The sequence below is a fragment of the Artibeus jamaicensis genome, unplaced genomic scaffold (assembly GCF_021234435.1).
Source record: "Artibeus jamaicensis isolate MK-2021 breed Jamaican fruit bat unplaced genomic scaffold, CSHL_Jam_final scaffold_1964, whole genome shotgun sequence".
NCBI lineage: Eukaryota > Metazoa > Chordata > Mammalia > Chiroptera > Phyllostomidae > Artibeus > Artibeus jamaicensis.
Window position 1 is genome coordinate 29,964,719 of NW_026522030.1, and position 25,002 is coordinate 29,989,720.

Consider the following 25,002-nt stretch of genomic DNA (forward strand, 5'->3'; position numbering starts at 1 on the left):
GGAAAGGCGGATGCAGTTTTTCAGCCGAGGCCTCGGGGAGTCAGCTTCATCAAGAAAAATAGCAGTTAGCTTCCCATGTAATTACAACAGACACTAACCCAATATTTCATAATTCTTCAGAAACGAATTTTCCATCCTCTGGAAATTTCCTCTGTTAAAGATTGGGTGAACCAATCCAAGCCAGCATTTCTGGAGCTGTTGAAAGTCAGGCTGTTGATGAGGCTGATCGTAGTAAGGAACGCTCGTCTACAGGCGCCCCCTGGTCCTGCTCTCAGCGGTTGGTACCTTCAGGCACTCCCAACCTCCCCTGCTTTAAGCTTGTCTGACAGAATCTTTTCTAACATCAAAGCCTTCCATTCCTTTTAGCGTTCGGAGCCTGTTCTCTTACTGTCCCAGTGTACCCGAATGAAGACCGTTCCCAGAGAGTTTGATAATAATACCCCAAATCAGGGCAATGCATTATAATTTACCCTGTGAGAGATCTTTTCATCCTCATTTTGTAAATAAAAGAGAGGAGGAATCCAGGGGGAGTTCACACATGAAAAAGCATCTTTAGGATGTTGCCCTGGCCCCTGTAGGTTGCGTGTTATTCCACTGTATGGATATATTGTAGCTTGAGAAGGCCCCTGCTGTTGGATGTTTTATGATCATAACTAGCTCTAGAATGGACACCCCTCTTTATACACCTTTGCTCACTTTTCGATATACTCAAAGTCAGCATTGTTGGGCTGTAGTTCAGCGCAGGCAGCAGAAGTGCTTTATTCCAAAGACGCGTGGCTAGGAGGAGGGATGTTCTCAGTCAGCTCCACCTCCGGGCTCTGGTTGCTGAGGGTCATCCTTCTGCAAGGCTCTATCACCGTTGCTAGTTCTGGTGGCTCCATTAGCAGACACAATGCCTTTGGCTTAAGTCTTTGTCCTCCACGAAATATAATTACCTCAGGAAGAAAGCATCTCCTGAGAGTATATTCTGATGCAAGGATATCCCTTTATGTTGTCTCATATTATTCTTTTTAATTGTTCATGAGTCAGACAGAGAAGCAGTGGAGAAAAGTTGCTACAAATGCAGGCTCTGGAGCCAGCCTGTCTGGATGACTACTAACATTACTGCTCACTACCTGGGGCAAACTTGGTCAAGTTATTTAATGCCTCTCTGACTCAGTCTCCTTGTCCATGTAATAGCTACAATAATATTACCTAACATCATAGACTTCTGAAGATCAAATAGAAAATGCCTAAAACAGTGCCTTGAATATTGATAGCCATTTGCTCAATAAATGTTACTTATTATTATCTTCCCAATGCAACTATACTCTCCAAAGTCAGTGGTCCTTGTGAGGGTAGAGGCCCCGCTCCCCTCAGTGCTCACTGCTCCCCTGCCTGTTGGTGGCTTCTTATGGAAAACATCAGCCACTCTCTGCCCAAGGGCTTTCCCTGCCCAGACCCCACGCAGGGCAGGCTGGAGAGCCAATGACCTGGGAGCACCCTCACCAAATGACAACACAAAGTGGAAGATATCTTATCTTCCTCGCCCTTCAGGTGGACAAATCTGAAGCAGGTTCTACACTAGCCCCAGAGTCACCAGCACTACTGAGTCCTGGTTGCCCTGGTAATCTGCTCACCACACATCTGGAGTATCCCCTGGATTCACTGTCTCACTCCACCTCTCCCTCACAAATGGGAGAGCTGATGGAATACTTCCCAAAAAAGCCTGAGGAATCCAAATGAAACCACATATCAAGATTCTTCCAATATGCCACAGTACATCAACAACACCCCCAAACAGTAATGATTACCTCATGGTGTATCATTAAATATTTGTTTAATACAGTAAGTGCCTCCAAGAAAGTGCAACTTGGACATGTGGCTTTCTCTTTGTTTATGGGACTTCATTAGTGAGCACTCTGTTCTGTCGTCTCTGTCACCTGGAAAGCACCAGGGTCATCCCGGGGAGAAAAATTATTCCCTTGATAACCATGCTTTCTCCCTTTTTTGATACTAGCATGGGTCTCTGAGGAGAAATTCTAATGCAGAGGTTGAAAATTCACCTGCGTACGGGGGCCAGGCCAGCAAGCTGAAAGCGTGATGTGATCTAATTCAGAACAGCAACGGAGTGAAGCATGGATGTAATAAAGGGAGTGGCTACTCACTTGACCACTCCCTGCCCTGCAGGGTGAGGGTCCTTTGCTCTCAGATCCTCTGTCTCTCATTATTTCTTAATGTACAGTTTTGTGTTAAAAAAGCCTTATTTTAAATGATCAAAAATAAACTCTGTTTTTTCATAAACATCTCATTCCTGGGCACACACTCTACTCACCGGTACAACATATTATTTCAGCTCTAAGCAATGACTCAAGTTCACCTTATTGGCCACAAGAACTAATTTCAATGATAAATTAGGCCACAGCACCTGTCCCTGGTTTCCATAAGGCTCGGACAACCTGCATTCGAACCGGGGATGAGCCTTCCTTTGAAACCACAATTGCTTTCCCGGTACATGTGGCTGAGTTCATTTGCCTCGTCAAGCAGACACTGATCTAGAATTATGCGAGCGGGTTTCATTTCCAGATTTCATGTAAAATTAATTTTCATAATTCTCTCAGTTCCTGCCTGTCCATACATATCTTCCTTCATTAACCACTTTATTTCCATCTGAACTGCCTATATCCTGTGTCCGGGAGACAAAAATCACAGGCGACTGTGAACTCTGAGTTAGCAGAATGCGTTCTGGAGTCCTGAGCTCCTGGTCTCAGAGTCGACCTTGCCGAGCCCTTTAAAAAATATTAGTGTCACACCAAAACAACACAACGGAATAACCATTAAGTTCCATTATGAATAATTAAATTGAATAAAATCTTAGAGGATATTGCTCTACTGAGAGATGCTTAGGTGGCTTTGAACCCACAGTGGTTTTTTACCCAAGTTTAATAAGTTTTTTGATTATATAAAGGATGCTTTAAACTTGCATGAAAGACTTCTCGCAGGCCCTGTGCTCTGAAGAGACTCCTCTGCAGGAACAATTCTATTCTGCTGCAATTCTGAAGCATTCCCCAATTAAGTTTGGGCCCCATCCACCTTCGGCTCACATTTACCAGTTGCTCCCTCCTGAAGTCAGCCCTAGGTAGCAGACCACTGAACATTTGTTTTTGTTCCTGTTTACGTGGGTCAAGTGGCAGGTTCTACAAATGAAAATCATCATTTAGTTGGGAACTACAGGGTCACCCTCTATTGTTTTTTGTTGTTGTTCTATGTGTTGGAGAGAGGTTTGTTTTTTCTTTCTTTTTTAATTAAACTACAGATTTGGCATTGCTGCCATAGGGCTCACACCATGCTATGTCAGAGAGCGGTGATGAGACACTAGATTCTCAGGCTGGAGCAGTGCACTCAGCCAGCCTGAAGGGAATGTCAGTGCATGGCAGAAAAGTGTGTGAGAAAACATTACCACACTTCTGCAGACCTATGTTTTTATACTGGTGTGCATGTTTTAGTGCTGTGGCTTTTTCTTTCTTTCTTTCCTTCCCCTTCTTTTTTCCTTCTTTTCCTTCTCTTCCTTCCTTCCTTCCTTCCTTCCTTCCTTCCTTCCTTCCTTCCTTCCTTCCTTCCTTCCTTCCTTCCTTCCTTCCTTCCTTCCTTCCTTCCTTCCTTCCTTCCTTCCTTCTCTTCCCTCCCTCCCTCCCTGGCAGTAAAACACATTTTCGAACAAACTCTATGTGATACTTTTCTATGGGTAAAGACAAGTGCTCCTGTTGAAAAGGGCAGAGGAGGAAGATGTGGTGCTCTCCTCTTCTCCTCCAGTCCTCCCTTAAGCCTCATGGGAAACTTCCAAGAAGCTCCAGACCTTAATACTGAGAGTGTGGTCTCTGGGCCAGCTAGGGTCACCCTGGAGTTTGTTAGAGATGCAGAATTTTGGGCCCCACCTCTGCCCACTAGCATCATAGTCTGCAATTTTACAAGGTCCCCAGATGATTCCAATGCTCATTAAGGTTTACGGAACCATAGGCTAAGGCTTCCCAAAGCACTGTTAGAAAACACTGGTCCAGGGCTTACCTCAGTGGTCTAGAAAAAACAGACTAGGTTCAAATATTGTCTATTTGGTTTTTCCAAGACAAGTTCCAAAATGTGATATTGTATTTGTCTACTTTGAAAGTTGAAGTTAATTAAAAGTTATTTTTCTTCTGTATACTTTGAGATAGTGAGAGATGATGTTTGTGTCCAACCTTGGGAGTTGGTGGCCATGACTGGGAATACGAGAGAGATTACTCACGGCTCTTCCAGAGCAGCACCCATCTCCAGCAGGCCCTCTAAGGAGACCTGGCTATGCTTCCTGGTGTCACTCTCAAGTGATGTTAGGACATGCCTTTTTGGATGCTCTTTATTTCCAGAATGGCTTTCAGAAAATAGGACCAGTACCCATGACAGTGCTGACTTCTTCGACTGAATATACATTAAATGCCTGGGTGGAACCCCAGGAATAACTCTTCTGCCAACAAATCTGACCAAGAAACTATTCAGCCTCTCAATGAATCAGGTCATGTGTCTATAAGACAAGCAACTTGTTCCCATTTGCTCTGGCCTTTCCTGGTGTTTGCTCTGAAATTTCCTCACCCTAGGAAGCCCCGCAGTCCCAGGAAAACTGAGACAGTTGGTCAGCCTGGTCTACAAGCAGAAACAGGAATAGTTAATTATCCAAAGCTCTAAGTGTTATGTTGGTAGAAATGGCAAAACAAGCTCCGAGTTTCACTATTTTCTTCAGTGCCTAAGTATATAAATTTTTTTAAGTGGCTTAATGATATTGTTTCAACACTTATTTCTTAGATAGCAGTTGCAAATGATTCTAAGATATGAAACAGGTGTTTCTGCATGGTCTGCTGGAGAGAATGAAGAAAAACGTCTTCCCACATTACCCTACAGATGACGTACCCAGTGGTTTCTACTATCAAATGAAAAATACGCTCAATCACATAGTCGACAGGATTCCATCTGGCCTGCCTGTAACATCCAGAGCTGGAATGGAAGCCTCTGGGTTACTCCTAACGTCAGGCAGAACCCCTCAAAATGCTTCGTGAAGCAATTAAAACAGGTGTGTGTCATCCAAACTTGCTGCTTCTGCAAACAGTCAGCGCCCCATTCTCATGGTATGGAAAATTACTTTTAGTGTGAGTTTGTGCGAGAGCAAACAAATGCTTCGGCAAGGCATGTTTTTGCGGTCACTGACATCTTAATAGGGGATTCAGGTTCCCTTTATAGAACTGTCACTTTCTGTGTTGTCAGGAGGAATTTTCCACTCAAAGATCCTCTAATTTACTGTCTTCGGGTCTGGTTCTTGTCTTCTTATAGCTATAACATAGTCCTGGGTTCCAGGAACAGAGTAATGTTTAAACATTCTTGTTTTATGCAGACCAGGATCTGCCAGAAGGGGAGAGGCCAGGCTTTCAAAAGCCCCAAAACGTTTCTTTAAATGTCACTCACAATTTTAACTGTAAAAAATATACTATTAATGGGAGCTTAATACCTTTAAGCCCCTGGATATCAAATTTGGTTAGTACCTGAGAAACACCAGGAAAGTTTGAGGAAATCCTAATGCCTGGATCCTACATGACAGATTCTGATTCAATTCATCTGGAGTGAAGTCTTGGCAGGAAATTTTTAAGTTTTCCTGTTGATTCTAATGTGCTCTAGGCTCTTATGTAATAAAATGAATCTTTCACATTCTCTGTCATATTTATTCCTTTTGTTCCTTCCTTCCTCCCTTTGTTCATTCATATCTGCCTATTGCCTTTTTATAAACTAATTGATTCATTGACCCACTCATTCATACATCTCTCGTGTTTATTTCAGGCATTGTGCAAAGCCTTACAATCAAAGGGCAAGTTATGCATGTATGTGTGTATATAAATGTATTTATTTATTCATTCATTTTAAAACTTGGGATTCTTTTTAAATGATTAAATCCAATGGTGTGATTCCAGGATAAATCATAATCAGAAAATTTCCCTGAGTTTAAGCATGAACTCTGATAAAAATATATCACTTTTTTAAAAGATTATATTTATTTAATTTTAGAGAGAGGGAAGAAAGGGAGAAAGGGAAATATTGATGTGTGATAGAAACATCAATAATTTGTACAGTACCCACCCCCCCCCCCCCCCCCAAACTGGGGACCTGGCTCACAACCCAGGTATGTGCCTGACCAGGAGTCAAACCAGTGATCTTTTGGTTTGCAGGCCAGTGCTCAATCCCCTGAGCCATACTCGCCAGGGCAAAATATATCACTTCTTCATCTCTACCTCAGATGTACTTGGAGGTAATATAATAAAAATGTTTAAGTTTGTTTCTAAACAATTTAAAAATCAATTGGTTGGGGTCAACTTTGACTTCTGAATATTGGCTCATGTTAATTCTCTTCTTGTATTCATTAAATGTGTGGTTCAATTACTAACACTTAAAGATGTCATCAAACACAGGGTAATTCATGCTATTTGTAATCATAAAGATGATTCTGAATGCAATGAAAGTAAATTTATTCCTCATTAACAGCTCTGTCATTTTGAAATCTCAGAATATGCTTGGATCTAAAATATTATACCTAGGGATATGTGCAAAATATAAGCTCTCTGACAGCAGTAATAGGTCTTAATAGTCTCTGTAATCATCAAGCATAGAGTATGTGCTCAGTAAATGTCTTGAATGAATGGGTCAGCTAATAGTGACACTTAGGTTAAGTCACAACTTCTGTAAGTCTCTGTTTACTCCTGTGTAAAAGAGGGAAGGATTGTATAAATCTCTAGCTGCCTCTCCTCCATTAAATTTACTGTTTTTTATATAATTGCAAATTATTTAAAATTCCCTAAAAATATTTACTGAGTGAATATGGGGTGCTGGGCATGTGACTATAGACAGAACAATGGCCATGGACCCTCTCCTTGTGACTTTTTCAATCTGAGCAGAGACACAGATCATAAACAACTCCTTAAATAACAAACTTATTTGCAATTGATTAAGTGCTTATTAAAGGATATAAAATGGGTTATGGCTTAAAAAAGAAGGAAAATTAACCAAGTTGGAGAACCCAAGCTCTCCTTACATTATTTGCATTAATACTTTAGTAACCTAAGCCAAGAAGAAAATTGATTAATGTTCTGCATATGGTTCTTAGAATATATCCTTAGAATATACGTCCAGGAAAATTACAAGCTAAAAAAAATCTGCTAAACTGATAGGCTGCAGAAATGGACTAAACTAGCATCTTCTCTGATTCTTAACACTAATATGCCTTTCTACATCAAAAGAGCTTTGAGTGTAGCAAACAGTCCAGAAACTATGCTGAATAAATGTGGTGATGGTAGAGCTGTTGTTCAGTTCTATGGGGTAGGTGAACTGTCTTCAAGATGAAGCATGGCTGGTAGAGGGGGGAACTCAATCAGGCTGTAGGAGCTCAGGGTTTTAGTCTTGGGTCTACTGTGAAAAACTATGAGGTCTGGGCCTCAATTTTGTCACTTGTGGAACAATAAGGATAAATTGTTGCTTTGTAAACTCAAATATCATCCCAGGGACTCAGAAAGCTGCCAGCCCCTATGTGAGACAGTGATGATGTTCAGAGAATGCAACTGAGTGTTTCCTTGGTGGTATAACTATTTATTTCTGAATCACTTGAGTAATTTAAATGGTCTCTTCCCATTCTCCTACAATTGTTCCTTTTGGCTGGTGGGATTGGAAGGTTTCTGAATATATAAGACAGTGTCTGAGCCTGGGATTCAGTATCAGTGGGACTGACTGTGGCAAAATGGAAGTTTCCTTCCTGCCTCCGCTATGCTCTTTATTTTCAGTACAAGCTCCACTAAGCTGCCATTCAGCATTTACAGGAAGAGATATATCATCTGAAGAAGCCGAGCCAAATATTTGATTTGGATGATTATGCTGCAGGTGTCTCATCAGGCCTGCAGTGCATGGATTACTAATTATTTTCCTTCCACCTTGTGCCTCTTGCAGGGAACATAGAGCATGGTAGGAATGATGAGGGATGACTCTAATAAATGAGGCCCTGGACAGATGATGCCACGGACTGGCTCGAGAACCAGAAAGAGCAAAGACGATGCAATCAGTGGGCAGAGAAGAGGGTGGGCCCCATCAAACAGACTGGCAGAAATGATAACAGGAGCTCTCTATGGCCATCTTGTTTGGCTCAAAGGAAAACCATCATTCATAAAGTTGAGCCAGAAATGGCTATACATGACCACCTATTTCTTAGGCAGGACTCCTATGCCATTCAGAATACTTCAATTTTCACACACTTTTTCATGTCTACAGGCATGAATGAATTAACATGGCTTTCCTAGCTGCCTAGGTTAATAGCAATACTAATATAATTTTACATATATAATTACCTTGCAGCATATAAGGGACATTTATGTTCATTATTTTGTTTCAGCCCCTAACAAAGTGAGGGAACTTTAATGATCTTGAGTTTGGCAAAGAAAATTATAAGGGCTTAGTGAGAATAAGTGATTTGCATAATGTCACACAGGAAATGTTAGGATCTTAGCCAGGTCCTTATGCACTCAAGACCAGGACATTTCTCATATGCTACCTTGCTTTATTCAAGCTGCAAGAGAGTCTCACAGCTTATTTGTTTAGTGCGTGGTGTAAAAGAGGTTCTGGGGTAAGGAGTTTTGTTCCCATGATAGACAGTGGATTTCCAGCTTCAAGGTCCACAAACCTAGTTCTTCTAGATCACTGTCTTTATAACATGGTTATGTGTATCTAGGTGAGCACAAACCTATCACTGCTTCCAGAATAAATCCGATGATGTCCAATTTATATCTTTAGCTCCAATTCCTCTCTTGAGGTTCAACTGCATATATCTAGTTACCTGTTGGTGACATGTGCATTGGTTCACAGTGCACGCAGTGTCATGGATGAGACATTAGACAAATGCACATGGACTATGGAGTCCTGGGGAGAAAACGGAATGGCACCACTACTCCCTCAAGGAGGGGAGTGCCTCAGAAAAGTCTGGCCACCCTCTTAAGGGGAGAGAGCCCCAACCCTTGCCCAGACAGGCTTTTTTTGGTGCAGGAGTTTAGGTACAGCTTATTAATCATTGTCAGGCAGTAAACAGTAGATGGCATACAAAGAACTATTAGGGCTTCTTCTAAGTCAGGGTCTATCAGCTAAAAGGCTACAAAACTTTGGGAAAACAAACTCATTTTCTGCCCCAGCCTTTATCATTTAACTAAAAGCACTCTTAGCAAAGTAGGCTTCACAGGGTTTTACATATCCTTTCTCAGGCCTAATAACCCAGGGAGCCTGCCATTCTCGACACAGGGTTGCACCACCCTCGGTCATTGTTTCAGGCTTAAGTCAGGCAGAGGAAGCAAATAGCCAAGAAATTTTGGGGGACTTCTCATGGACTCAGGGAGCCAAGCTTCATCAAAGCCAAGGGGCTAGAGTCCATCACCCCCTTTCTCCATGGCCCCCCCAAGTCCTTCCCTGGGGCCTCCACATGATCATGCCTGTCTTAGGTCAATCCTCCCTTGGGGAATCTTACCCGTTATTGTCTAATGGACCAAGCACTGGAGGCCAGTTATGAAAAAAGGAGCAGAAGCTATACTCCTGCCAGGGAGATAAGCTCTGTCTCCATAGTGGCTTAAGATCCAAAGGTCATTCACTCAGCCTTAGCCATGAGGGGGTTACAGCTCCTGAAACCAGGCAGGGGGGTTCCAAACATGTTGGACTTGTCTTCTCTCCAGTCAATGAGTCCAAAGCTGCAAGCCTCCCTTCCCCCTGAGTCGCAAACCTGTTCCTCTTCTTTTCTCTTTGTTAATGGCACTATGATCCACCAACCTTTTCAAGACAGAAAACTGGTATTATCTTTATTTTTTCCTGCCCTTTGGCTCACCCTTTATGCTTTACTGGAAGGGTCAGCTTCCTGGGCTTAGTCCTGCACTCAGAAGGACCTCCCGCTTGGGGTTTAATGCTCTGCACTTAGAGTTCTGAAATTCTTAATAATTATTTTCTTTGAATTCGTGGCTTGTAAAAAAAGTCTGATAAGACAGTGGAGTTGTCTGGGTGGGGTCATGAATGTGGGCCTATGCACCCACCCAGTGAGTGGCGGGGCCAGGCCCCAGGCTCCAGTGAGGATCTCCACGCGCTTTGTGAATGTCTCATGCCTAAGGGAGAACGACATTAAACAGTAGATAAAACATACCATGATGGGTTGAGAGAGATGTGGAAAAAAGGAAAAGCTTTTTCCTGCTTTTTGAACAAGGGATCCACAATTTTCATTTCACACTGGGCCCCACAGATTATGCAGCTTGCCCTGCTAACCAGTTATAAAGTTTTAATGATTCCAACCCCTTCCTTAAAAATTTAAATAAAGAATGAATCTGCTGGATATCTTGAATCTGTGTTTCTTCTATTCTTATTGACACTTCTCTAGTTCAACAAATTATTTCCTTCCACCAAAATTATTATAACTGCCTCCTCTTTTGTCTTCTGGTCTCCAAGCTTGGCTCCTTCCTTTGGAGTTTTTTTGTGTGATGTGGCCAAACTCACCTTCCTAAACAGCAAATCTGGTTATATCACCACTGGGAAATTATCTCAACATCATCTCAAATAGCTCTCTACTACTCTTGAGGTAATTGTAAAACTGCTTAACAAGGTTCTTTATAAATTGTTTGCTACCCGTGACTGTTAATTTTACACCAGTTTGGATGTCAATGTAAAGATACTTACTATGTAAGATTAACATTTAAATTAGTACACTTAAAATAAAGGAGATTGCCTCCCATAAAGTAGGTGGCCCTCATTTACACAGCTGAAAGTCTTAGGAGAAAAAGACTGAGGAGCCAGCACAAGGTGGGGAACTTCAGACTGCCTTTGGACTTGAGTTGCAACATCAGCTTTCTGAGTCTCCAGCCTATAATCTAGCCCTGTGAATTTTTCTTTCTTTCTTTCTTCCTTTCTTCCTTTCTTCCTTTCTTCCTTTCTTTCTTTCTTTCTTTCTTTCTTTCTTTCTTTCTTTCTTTCTTTCTTTCTTTCTTTCTTTCTTTCTTCTTTCTTTCTTTCTCTCTCTCTTTCTTTCTTTCTTTCTTTCTTTCTCTCTCTCTCTCTCTCTCTCTCTCTCTCTCTCTGTTTCTGTCTCTTTCAAATTCCTTGAAAGTACCATGTTTCTCTTACCTCTGAACATTTGCTATTCTGTTTTTTACAAAGGGAATATACTTCATTATTCTCCAACTTATTGATACTTACTTCCAATTCTAGGCTACTGGTCCCTCTTCCATCTCCCAATCATTGAATATTATCCTATTCTCAGACATGACACTGGATCTGACCATTTTCTTGACTTGTCTCCTTCACTGGACTCTCAGCTCTATAAGAGTAGAAACCATGTCTATTTTGTCCAGATGTTTATCCCTAACACAATATAGTAAGTGTCTAGTTCATAAAAGGAATGCTTGAATAAATGAACAAATTGAACAGATGAATCAAAGGACCTAACTCTGCATTGTTAGAAAGAATGACAAATTCACACAACATGTGGCATTAATATGGAAACTAGAAGCCAAGCTTTCGTAGATCCTCTTTACTAGATTTCGTTTTGAGGAGATATTGGCAGGCTTAATGATGCTAGTTTAAATTTTAACCTGATGAAGAAAAATAAATGGATTCTGCACTAATTGCTTTATCTCTTTTAAGGCCTGAGGATAGATGTGAAGCAACATTAAAGGATTAGGTTTTAACTGATCGTCTATGAAGGGTATCATTAATGATTAAGAATCAAATCTCCAGTGTTTTCTTTGTACCCATCATACTCAATTATGGATCAAAGAAAACTCACAAAACACCAAAAAACAACCATAGATTCTGGGAGGTTGAAGTGGTCCATAAACATAGTAGGAACTAAGAATCTGGAGCACTAAGTTGTTAAAAAAGAGACAATAGACCCCAAATGGAGTCACTTGTACTAAGCCCATATCACCAAACTGAGACTTAATACCTAATCTAATTAGAGTTTCAGCCTCTCCCAGAAATGTAATCTTAACCTGTCAACCTGGAGTTTCCTGGTTAGCACTAGTGAGGTGATCTGCCCGATAGACCCTTGTCCTTCCCCAAAGAAGTCCACCTTGCCAGAAACAATCCACTCTCTGCTGGAAAATTCCTTCCACACACCCCTCACCCCCACTGCTTTCTGCCTATAAAATCCTTACATTTTGTACAGGGTTTTTTTGTTTGTTTGTTTGTTTTGGGTTTTTTTTTTTTTTTTGAGCTCCTAGAGAGGAATGTTGCCTGATTCAAAAATCTTTAAATTTTTTTTTTTTTTTTTTTTTTAGCAAACTTGATGGCAGTGATGTGTTCCTGAGAAAAACTGGCAAAATTGGCTATGGGTGAGAATTTTCACTAACTCTCCCAGGTCTTTGTAGTACCCGGTAAAGATGGTGGAAAATTAAATACCCTTTGCACCATCTTTGGGGGCACCGTTTCCATCTAAGAGGTTGTTCAAACTGCCAGGAGTGCTGTTTCTCCCAGCTGAAAGCTAAAAGCCTTGAATAACTTTATGATCAGAAATTTGGCCATATTGGAAGCAGAGGTTCAGTGACTGATATGCATGTATTTTTAGGCCTCTTCCCTGAGTTAAATGTACCCAGAGGGAAACAAAAACTTCTAAAACCCTTGTGAAAGGATTTATGGGTGAACCAACCTATGATGCCCTTAACATGCAACACAACTATTTGAGGTTGCATGTTAAATGACATCATGACAACTGCCCATATTAAAATTTTTGCAAAATCAGAAATGCAGTGTGGCTCCAGACACAGTTCAAAGTCCACCTATTTTTTTTTTTTTGTCAATCCCCAGATTTTCCCTATCTATCTCAAAACACTTGTAAATATTATAAATGTCTGGCTTTAGGAAACCAAAGTCTTTCTTGGAATTTGTGTTCTTTCCCTATTCCTTTGAGATGTAAATGTTTTATAAACTACAGGGAGGAAATTCTTATAAAAGGATAATGAAAAAGCAAAAGTTCATTCAAAATTTAGGCAAATGAAAAATTATGTCTTTTCCACAAATATTAGTAAAAAGCTTTAGCCATCTGAACAGGTAAACTTAACTTATTTGAACTACTAAAAGAAAATTTGGATACAAATGTTCCTTTTATAAACTAGTAAGTTTTATCTTATTGTAACTTACTCATGGCTGAAGTTTTAGAATAAAAGCTATAAGGTCTCTGTTTGTGTCTGTCTGTATGTTTTTGCCAATCTCTCTATATTGGTATATGTGTATGAGTGTATATGTTATAGATATATGGTATTTTTCTATCTCTGAGTGGTATTGCCAAAATTAGTTTGTAGAACAGCTCTAATTGGCTTAAAGAAAGTAAAGTGCTTATATAAATTAAATTCTCAAGACTATAATAGAAACTAACCAAAATGTTTTTCAAATTCATGTGATCTAAAATAATCCTTAGTAAATAAAAGCTAATTTAAGTATTTTTGTTTAATTAAAATAGGTATGTCTTCAGGATTATTATCAATAAGTCGACAAACAACAAGTGCTGGTGAGGATGTGGAAAAAGGGGAACCCTTTTGTACTGTTGGTGGGAATGCAGACTGGTACAGTCACTGTGGAAAGCAGTGTGGAGATGCCTCAAAAAATTAAAAATGGATCTGCCTTTTGACCCCAGGGTCCCACTTCTGGGAATATATCCAAAGGATCCCAAAGCACTAATTCAAAAGAACATAAGCACTCATATGTATATGATAGTGTTATTTACAATTGCCAAGATATGGAAGCAGCCCAAGTTTCTATCAAGAAATGAGTGGATAAAACAGCTATGGGACATTTACACAATGGAATTCTACTCAGCCATAAAAAAGAAGAAAATTTTACCTTTTGCAACAATATGGATGGACCTGGACAACATTATGAAGTGAAATAAACCAGTCAGAGAAAGACAAATCCCATATTATTTCACTCATATGTGGAATCTAATGAACACACTGAACTAACCAGCAAAAGAGAGACAGACTCTCAGAGGGAGAACGGATGACAGCTGGTGGGAGGTTATCGGGTGGAGGAATTGAGCAAAAAGGAAGGACTCTTGGACATGGACAATAGCGTGGTGACTACTGGGGAAGAGGGAGCTTAAGGGAACTAAGTGGTAATGGAAAAAGTATGATAAAGATTAAATAAAAAATTTTAAATAAATAAAAACATAATTTAAAAAAATAACACACATAGAACTTTTATTCTACCTCAGTTTACTAAAAGTCCAGTAAGTTCATGTCACCTGTTAAAATTTTTTCAGCAAGAAAAATGGCTTGAGAGGATAGATGACTTCATCGAATGTTTCTCATAAAGTTTTTGTGGGCTGTCTAAACATAGCTGTTAACAAATAAATTAAATAGATGTAAATAAGTAGAATAAAAGGTTGTTAGGTGAACTTTTCAAAATGTTTTCCCAAATCTTTGTGGTAAACTGAAGTCTTATGGTTTTGTTAAGTTAAATGATAAAAGTTCATTCAATAGTTAGAATCATTTTTAAATAATTAAAATACTGAATGCTTCTTATTGCTGAGAAATTAAAATATTTGGGTCTATAAGTAAACATTTCTTGTGCCACAATGAAAAATTTACTATAAAAAAGCATGTCTTTAAAAATATGTGATGTATCTTAAAATGTGTTAAATGAAAAAGTTTTAATATCAAAAGTGAGCCAGTCCAAAATTAAAACTTGTTTTTCTCTCTGTTAAAAGTACAAAGTTTTCCTGGACTATTGGTCTGCTGTTGATAAGAGATTGTAAAAGATTTTTCTTTACCTTTTACAATAATTTGCTTAGCAAAAAGATCCTGTGTTTTGTCAAAATACTTCCCTGTGTTGTCTGGATTGGGTCTTTCATTAATGAAGAAAGCTGAATCTTCTCTATAAAAAGGGCTATTTCCCCCCAACTATTGAAGTGTCTGCATTTGCCTGAAAAATCTCTAATTGCCACTATGGTTAAATAGATAACTAAGTGTTGTTTCACAGAGACCTATATGCCTATTTGACACAATGTTTTAAAATCTTTTATATTTTTGAAAAACTTTCCAAAATCAAGCACTAAATGCAGACTTCTGGACCTCAAACTAACTTTGGAATTTTCCAGAGGGACCCTGTAATATCTGAAAAGATATGTTCTCTCACCGTAAAAAGAGAAATGTTAAACTAATGATGCATATTTGATTTATTAATTGACACAAGAAGAATTGTCAACTAAGAAGACTAACCCTTCTTCATGTTGTTTTTATACAGGCATATTCTTATTCAGTCAGAACAAGAATTAATAACATGGGACTAAATAAACTAAGAAGATTTATAATTTTTATGAAACACTGTTAATTTTTTAATAGTTTGTATTGTCTTATAGATTTAGGGAAACCTTTTTTCTTAAGCTATTTATTACATGCAAGAATTGGGTACAGTATACCTTTGTAAACAAAAATGAAACACATTTTTTTCCTACCTGTTGTCTCCAGAACTCAGAAATTCTGGAGTATTCTTTTTTTTCTTTAAGATTTCATTTATTTATTTATTTATTTTTAGAGAAAGTGGAAAGGAGAAAGAGAGGTAGAGAAACATCAGTGGGTTGAGAAACATCGGTGTGAGAGAAACATCGATGGGTTGTCTCTTGACCTGCAACCCAGGCATGTGCCCTGACCAGGAATTGAATTGGGAATTGAACTGGCAACCTTTTGGTTTGCAGGCCGGCACTCAATCTACTGAGCCACACCAGGCAGGACATAAATTCCTGAGTATTCTTTTCATGGCAATACAGTTAGTTATTTGTGTAAGTTCAATAAAAATTCATTATCCTTGTTACAGTTCTCAGAAAAATCAATCTGGTGCCTTGCTTACAAGATGACAACAAAGCAGTTTTTAAAAGAGTGTATGTAGTCAATCACTATCCTTGGTTGCACTTACATAAATAATCAGGCCAGTATGATGCAAATAAATTAGTTTCACTGTAACTATCTTTGAAAAAACGAAATGGGAATAATTGTAGGGAGTAAAATTGTTTTTGCACATCTGTTCATATTAGAGTCTAATCCTGTTAATTGTCTTTGAGATTGTGTTATATACCTGTAAACTGGATTGAATTCTGAACTCGAGTTTGTAAAAAGATTGAGCTACAAATCTCCAAACTAATGTTTTCAAATTTCTTCTGCCCTTCCTATTTGGAATCACTAAGAACAAAGACTACTCCTGGAAGGGACCACACCAAGTCCTTCTTACTACCCAGATGGCAAGGGCTTCATCTAACTCCAGGGACTTGAACCTTGGATAGACATCTCACAGTTGAAGAAGTTGTCACCTGTCATCTGGTCCCCGACAGACCCTGGAGACCTCCAAATCAAACTGACGAGGCAGAGAAGGAGCTGACGTGGAGGTAAACTGCTTCCTCCCAAGACAATGGATGAAGACTTCATACTTCAAATACAAACACCTTCTATCTTCTCTTTCTTTACCTGACTCTGGCATTGGCCTGGAAACATAATGCCATCCTCTCTATCTCTCATGCCATTGGCAAAATGGGTAGCCTCCAGGATTTAGAACAACTTTTTATGTCAGGTGAGGAAGAAACCTAACTGACCCCTGGCTTTAATAAGCAAGCAGAGCAATTCCTGTGAATGAACCCATTAACACTGCCCCCCTAGAGGGAGCAGGCTGTGCCCCGACAGGATGTGTCTTTGATGGGGATTATTATTCTCCTTGGGCCTTTAAGTGCCTAGATGGCTGGCACATAACCAGGCAATGCCTCTTAAGTTGTCTAACCATGCCCCTGACTACCAGCTGAGAAGCTGAGATAACTCACTGGTCAGCTTCCCTGAATTTACATTGTGAGTTAGAAAGGATATAGCAAGTGGCATTCATGATTCAAAATTAGCTTCTTGAGTGTTCTTTTCATGGCTACACAGGTCACTGCTCTCCTGGCTAGGAGTAAGTGCAAATGAGACTGGGTAGGAACCTCTCCTTAAGTTTTGAAGGCATTACAGAATCTGCTGCTAAAGTAATACCCATCCTAGAAAAATCCTTATTCACTCAGGCCAAAGTTGCTATTAATAATAGGATAGCCCTTGATGACGTTTTAGCTGAGTGAGAAAGTGTGCTGTGGCCCACACCACCTGCTGGACCTAGATGAACACTTCTGTGGAAGTTAGAACTCAGTTACATAGGGTCCCTGAGAGAGCTATGCGGCTTAAAAACAGGATTCCTTCAGTGAGGTCTTCCTTTGACTTATTTGATTTTGATTGGTTTGGGTCTTGGGAATAATGGCTCTGAAGTGCACTCCAGACATTGGGGATTATCCTGCTTATAGTAAGTATAATAATCTCCCTGACAAACTGTATTCTCTCACTAGCTTTTAATGCATGATTGCAGCCACTAATGACCAAGCAGATGATATTCCTAGAATGTCAGAGAAGAAATAAAGAGAATGACCCAACTTAAACTTTGTAAACCTGAAGTCATGGCCAGCAAATATTATAAAAATTAAACTAAAAAAACATCATGATATGAGAATACCACACAAAGAATCAGCAAAACTTTGAGATAAATTTTATGGTGGCAGCTGGGAGAGGTGTTTATATCTTAAATTATGATTCCATCTCTCAGTTAAGCTGAACATCTGAATAAAAAAGAATTGTCAAAAAGAGAGAGACAACAGGCCCCAAATGGAGTCACATGTGCTGAGCGCATATCACCAAACCAAGAATTAATAGCTAAATTATTGTAGTTTCAGCCTCTCCTGGAAACGTAATCTTAACCCATCAACCTGAAATTTCCCAGTCAGCACTAGTGAGGGGATCTGCCTGACAGATCCTTGTCCTTCCCCACAGAAGGGTGCCCTTGCCTGAAATAATCCACTCTCTGCCAGAAACTCTCTTTTTTCCACTCCCTTACATTTTGTATAGCTCCTTGGAGCTCCTGGCTACTTGCTAGACTGGGTACTGCCCAATTCATAAAGCACTGAATGAAGCCAATTTAATCTTCAAATTTTCTCAGTTGAATTTTGGTTTTTAACAAGGTTAACTTCCTGTTGTTCATCCTTGACAAGTCTGGAGCTCAACCAGCTATTTCCTTATGATAAAAGAATCATCCATGCTGACAGGGGACCAAGCAGTACATGTCAATCGCCAACATGACAAGGACAAGTATTTCACAACCCCTTCCCCAAGGTGAAGTGTAGGACGATGCCACAAACTCTCCTGGGTCCAAAGAAGGCACTAGCGACCAGGCATCATTTCTTTTTGTCTTGGAGCCATTCTTCTAAGGATTATTGCCACACGAAAACAGGCCATTGATGAACTTTCACAGCCCCTTTAAAAATAGGTCTTCCCTCTAAAATATCTTCTTTCTGTCCCAGCAGGTGGGTTGTAGGCCCCTCAGAGTCTGGACCTGGTATTGCCTCCTAATTGAGGTATAGCATGAAATGGTATGGTCAGTGGCTTGTTGAAGGCAAGGTATCTTTCAGTTCAACAGCCACACCTTCCCTCCCCTCTGCTGCTGTTCCATGACTGCCCCTCTTGCTCTGTAATAAATAGGTTTGCTCCTTCTGCTGATAGAGCCACAGAGGCAATCGCCCCCTCTCTGAGACCCAAGCCTCCCTCCCCATCGATACGTCATCCCACAGGCTGCCTGGCAGAGGCAGGGGGCAGGATGCACAGTGTAATAAATTCCATCCACTGCTGAGCTGAAGGATAACAGATGGATAGGTTTCCTCGTGCAATTTCCACTTCACTTGGCTTGGGTATAAAATAGCAGAAGGGTAGTTTCTTCTTGTGCAATTTTCAAGCAGATGAAACCAGAGGGAGGGTTTGTGAGGCTGGAAAAAAATGAGGGACTTGACTGTCCTTTAGAGAAAACCAAATGAACAAGATGCCCTGAAACCCCTGTGAAAGATTCAGACGTGCTTTTGCTGCTAGACAGAAGTCAGCTCTCTCATCCAGTGCCGACTGCTCATCCCTAACAGGCATGGCAAAGGAAACGATCATGGGAGGCCAGGCAGTCTGTTGTTCATGTTGTTATAGTGTTATGGTGATTGCAGTACAAATTCTCAGGGTGGAAAAAAGGTATAATGACAGATTGTGTGATTATACCCATACTTATAATTAAGCTGTTACAATACAGACAAGCGCCTGCTTGCTAATGTCACCAACAGAAACCTCTTTGCTTGGAAAGAAAAGTGACTCGCTCTGGCAATTAGAAGGAGTTCCCTACAGGACTTCATTTTCAAAGCTTATGAACACTCCAGTAGGAAGGTGTGTGTGCACTTGCTTGGATTACAGGGGAAGGTAGAGAGATACAGAAGCGGCCACCTGATCTCCAGGTACAGGATGTGGGACTGGTTAGAGAAAGAATTATCACCATCACAAATAACCTCTTTACAGTCCACAAAGGATATGGCTCCCACAAAGCACTTTATTATGGTGCTTATATGAGACGCTGTAGAGTAAGCTGGATTTGTGGTTTCCATGTTAGGACTGAGACAGAGAGACAGAGAGAAGGAGAACCCCAGCAAGCAACACAGCAAGTGGGTCCCCAGCTGGACTCCTGGCCACCTGCCAACATGGGCATCTTTACTGATTGTCACTTGCCGGGTTGTAAAGTGTGTAGTTTCTGCCTGAATAGCACTCAAAACTCCAGATGTGGCTGTATTGAGTTTTTCCAGTAAATTTGAACCTTTTCACTTTCAAGGGAGTGAAAGGAGCTTCCTGCCTCTTTTTACCCCTTTCCATCCACTGGTCTTTTATTAGTAGGTCTTATTTCCTTCCCTCTGGCAGCCATCTTTCCTGCTTGACATAGACCACTCTTACTTATTAATACATGTGGGGGGTTCTAGACAGGGAATCCACAATGCAATGGATGCAAACACTCCTCAGAGATAAGTGCATTCCTCTGTGCAGCAGACAGCTGTGTGGGACGTGCATGCAGAGCCCTGTCTTCCCTGGTATGGTGTGCACTTGGAGAAGGCTTTCACTTGAGGGAGGACTCATTATGAGGCAATTATTTTCAATTCAGTGGTAGTTTTCTTAGAAGCTGTGTAACTTCTCTGTGTACTGTTTCCTCATGTGCAATTCCAGGTAATACCTACCCACTTCCAGAGAGGGATCTTAATTAACTAATTAGTTAATGATGTTTGTGAAGAGTCTTGAAGATGCAAGATATAAGTGGTAAGAATTAATAATACTGTATTCACATAAACATCATTCTTAAGTTCAATACTTGAGGAATACAATTTGAATTATTTCCATAAACACATACAACATAAAATGAATTCCAAACATTTTAGAATTAAAAAATAATGACTACTTGGTAGAAATATTGAGGGAGAAATGTGGAAGAATCACACAACCAGGTAGAGAGTTGGTGGGGAATCTATCAAAGTGAGAGGGAATAAATAAAGGTCTTTGGAGTGGCCATTTCCCTATAGCCCTGGTAAGGACATTGAATGTTTTTCTTGGCCAGCATCCCTTCTCTCTTCTGATGGTACTTTAACCTCCTTTGGGGAGCCCACTCTCCCATTCTCTGTCTGGTTTGAATAGGGATGCCCTATGACCTACACCTACACCTGTCAATAAATTCTACCTCCTTGGCTGAAGTTATTTGCTCAGGGACTGCTGTGTGACACAAGCAGCTCAAATGAGGGAAAAGCCCAGCACTTGTGTTGAAACCATTGGTAACAGAATCATGGAAGGTGAGAGACACCAGGGGAATTCTGCTACCAGTAGAAAAGAAATTGCGTAAGAGTAATATACTCATACACTCATTTGAGTCTTACATTCAGTGGTGCCTGGACTTTCAAACATGAGTCAGTAGTTTCCTTTCTTACAAAGAAAATTAAAGCTCGTGGTGTGTTTTAGTTTTGGTTTCTGGCCACTGCAAGAGTATTAGCTAGTACAATTCTCATCCATCTTTAACTTGGAAGTTTACTTCTAAATTAAAAATAACTGAAACTGTTTGATCCATTGAGCTTCCTTTCTCCCACTCCTTTTTGCCCTGTGAAAGTCTGATCTCATGAATCATCCATTCAAAACAAAGTCCTCACTGCTTGACCACTATGTGCAAGGCTCTAGGAGAGATACAAAGATAAAAAAAAATGTAGTCCCCTATTTCCAAAAAGTTATGGTCTAATTTGGGGCATATGACATATATTCAAGACATAATACATGGGTCTCACTAATTTTATTTTGGGTTTTCAGAGGTGAGAATGATTACAAATGCTTGAAGGGGGTGGTATGAAAGCAATGGAGTCTGAGCAGAGACTGACACACTTTGAGAGGACAGTAGACAGAGGCAAAGGTCAGGGAAGAAGCGGTCCAGCGAAGAGGACAGTGAAAGGGAATCCTAGACAAGGAATGGTGGGATAACGGATAGATACTCAGCCTCCTAAAAGCCAGTAATTTAGACCAGATTGTGAAGGGAATTTACACCAGGTCTACAGTTTGATTTTATCCTTGAACAACAGACATCTATGGAATCTTATTTCCAGGGAAGAAAAATAATTATAGTTGCATGGGTTGAAAGGGGAAAGAGATGGTAGTGACCGAGTTCTCTTTGAAGAATATTGCAGTAGTCCAGGTAAGAGATCATGAGAGCCTCAACTGATTATCAGGGATAGTAGATAGAGACTGAAAAAGAGGCTGGGATGAATGGAAAAGATATTGCGAGGGTAGCATGAACTGATTTTAGCCAGTGGATATGGAAACAAAGACACTTCATGGTTTTTAACCTAGAAAATGAGAAGATTTGATGCCACAAAGAGAATTAGGAAGTGTAGGAGGAGCAGTCTGTGAGTGAGGTATCTTTGTCGTCTTAACTGTCCCAGAATTCCATTCCCTGAATGATTTAGGGTGAATGTTGAACATAAGACATATGGACCATGAGTTCTGGAAGTAGAAGTGAAGAAGAAGCATGTAAGTTATGTACTGAAGTTTGCTGCAGAGTGCTAGAAACTATGACAGCTGTGGGTGTCATCCCCCATGTGCCAGCTCACCTTTTAGGTGTGGGGCCATACCTGGATATATACCTTTTCTAGCTCTTGACAGATCTCTTCCTGCAGCTTCTTTAAGGCCAAGTACAAGCACAGCTGTGGAGAAGGACAACCACTTCTGCTGCAAATGAGCCATGGCAGCAGTTGGAGGCAGTGAGAGTTTGATGTGGGTTCTAGTTTATCTTCATGGTTATCCTTGTTCTTGATCATGCTTAGTTTCTTTTCTAAATGTCAGTCTTACTAACCCCTAGAACTCAGCGAGGTCGGGGGCTAGAAACTCATTTTCCTTATTCCTGTGGAACTTGAGATATTGGTAGCATATTCAGGTGAAGGTGCATATGGCAGACAGTTGGACTGATGGGCATGACTAGAGAGAGAAACCAGACAGTCTTCCACATAGAGAAGACAAATCAAAACTAGAACAGTGGGTGAATCTGTGTAGGCAGAGAGTATAGATAGAGCAGAGAAGAAGACCAAGGAGAGACTTTGGACAGCATCTTTACTGCCAGCCAGAAGGTGGAAAAGAGACAGGGAAGCAAACTGAAGTTCACAAGGATGCCAAATTGGAGCCAAGGAGAGTACATTTATAAAACCTAGAAGAAAGGTCTTTGAAGGAAGTAGTCGTGCAAAATTAGAGCATAAAGGACTGGTACTCTATCTTTTCCATTGTTGTTCTGAGCATCATGGAGAAATCCTTGAACATTATTTAGTTCAATGTTCTCATTTCATGGGAGAAAGAACAGAGGCCTTTGAGACTTTTCTTGAGGTCAGGAGCTAGTTTGGGGCAAAACTAGAAAGAAAATCTAGTTCTTCTGCTTGTGTTTGAAAGATTTTGCTACTATACTATTCTCCGTCCCCTTGTTTATGATGCCACTAGAATCAATGTGACAATATTGAAAAATATTGAGTCTCCTGAAGGAAAGATTTAATGATAATGCTGACATAGATTTCAATACTACCTTGTCTCTAAGGTACACAAAACACTTTAAATAGATTGTCTTTCTCAAGAGAGTCATCTACCACAGGAAGGTGGCAAATACTTTTATTCTACTTTTACAAACAGAGAAACTGAGTCATGCTGAGGTAACTTTCCTTGTGCAATAATTACAGTGCTCTTTAAAGATGAATGCACATTCAATGCTTTCGACAAAGAGGTCACATGAACATCACTGATGTTTCTATGCTTGGCAGGTACTTTTTGAAAGAAGGCTCCCTACACCACCTCCCCACAGTTGAAGCAATAACTGGGTGGCTGGTGAAACCTGCTTCCATGCCTTACACTTAATAATTGGTGTGCAGTATTCTTATTTTTATATAAAGATACACACTGAAAGCCTAGTAGGTGTACAAGAAATGTTCTTGACTTAAGTATTCTCAAGGGTATATTTTCACTTCAGTGAGCCACAGAAATGGGGAAATGGGGAATCCTCAACATAATTTCTGTACATCCTTTTCATCAGCAGCTTGAACAATGCCCCCACACAAATGCACTGGGATGCTGGCAAAGCAGAAATGGATCAGACTGGGTTTCGTCTCCTGAGCAGTGACTATTTGGTTAAAATGTGCTCACTCCTCAGTGGTGGTGGATCAGATGGAGTGAAATGAATAAAGAATAAAAGTTGATGATGCAAAAGGGGAAGAGAAAGCCTTGAGGATACTGGCCTGGGAATCAACATGGATTGTGAGGGTTACCCCGTGTCTCCATGTTTCCTGATTGGCCTTAATATTGATCAGGCTTTAGGGGATTTTAGGAAAATCATGTTTTAAGTTCTTACTGTGTTCCAGGTACTTCATTATATTTACCAGGTACTGTATACACGATACTGAGGGTTTTTCTGTTTTCTCTCTGTAGTCATATTACCTAATTATCCATCTATATACTCAGCTAACTTACAAAGACAGAAGACAGTTTACAAAAAGGCAGAAGTTTAGTAAGAAACATACACTAAAGATCGCTCAGAAGCTGGAGGCATGAATATGAAGATGCTGCTGTCTCAAGAAGGGCTCCCTCTCAACTAGCACGAAAGGAAAGCCCACTGACAGGCACCCCTGCCCCCCTTGGCCGCTCCATTGATTTCCTTTCCACTTCTGCTCCACGTACACACCATCCCGTGTACAGGCAGCACAGCTCTCATCCGTCTCCACAGTATGTTGGTGGGAGGGGAGGATCCCAGTCCCTGCTGACTGGTCCTGGTGGTCCCTTCCTCTCTCCATCCCATCCTTTGTGTCTGCAGTTCTGACTGCCTTTTGTCCTTCATGACAGTGGAGTTTTCACAAGCAAGAGTCTTGCTTCCTTTGGCCACTCAGAGAGCGTACAGTATATTTGATGTCTGAAACATCAAACAAATGCTTGTGTTCACAGTGCTGAAATAATCCCAGACAAAAGACGACTGTGGTCATGTGGAGAATACGAAAGAAGCGAGCATGGGAAATTGCCAGTCAAGTCAAAGAAGAGGCTTTTTCGCCAACCCAGTTCATCCGTGAGAAATAGGAAGCATGAGGCTGTCCAGAATCTGCTCGGTGCACTGCCCCCAGCCACCCTGGTTAGTGACGTGCCAAGAAAAGCCGGTTTTCTCCTGAATCTTTAGTTGCACCCATTTATTTTCTTTGCAAGTACAGTATTAAACAGTTGAGAGGTCTTGTATATGTTCCTAAAATTGGGCATGGTGGCCATTTCGTTGTAAACACATGTATACATACGTACCCCTCCTAACCCTCACCCATGAAAGAAACTGATCCCAGTCTAGCTTTCAACTCTAAAAATCAGGCTGCTCAGTGTATGGGGGAGTGGAGTTCAATGTGCTTCCTTCTCTCCTCTCCCTTACTGCTGGGCTCACAGAAAGGCACGGGAGTTGACAGGAATCCATGGGATTTCCTCCTCAGCATCTGGCTTCTGGCCACTCACTCCACCCCCATCTGCTTGTCCTTTCCCCAGCTCGGCAGCTGGTTCAGTGACTCAGCCAGAAGAGTTAAGG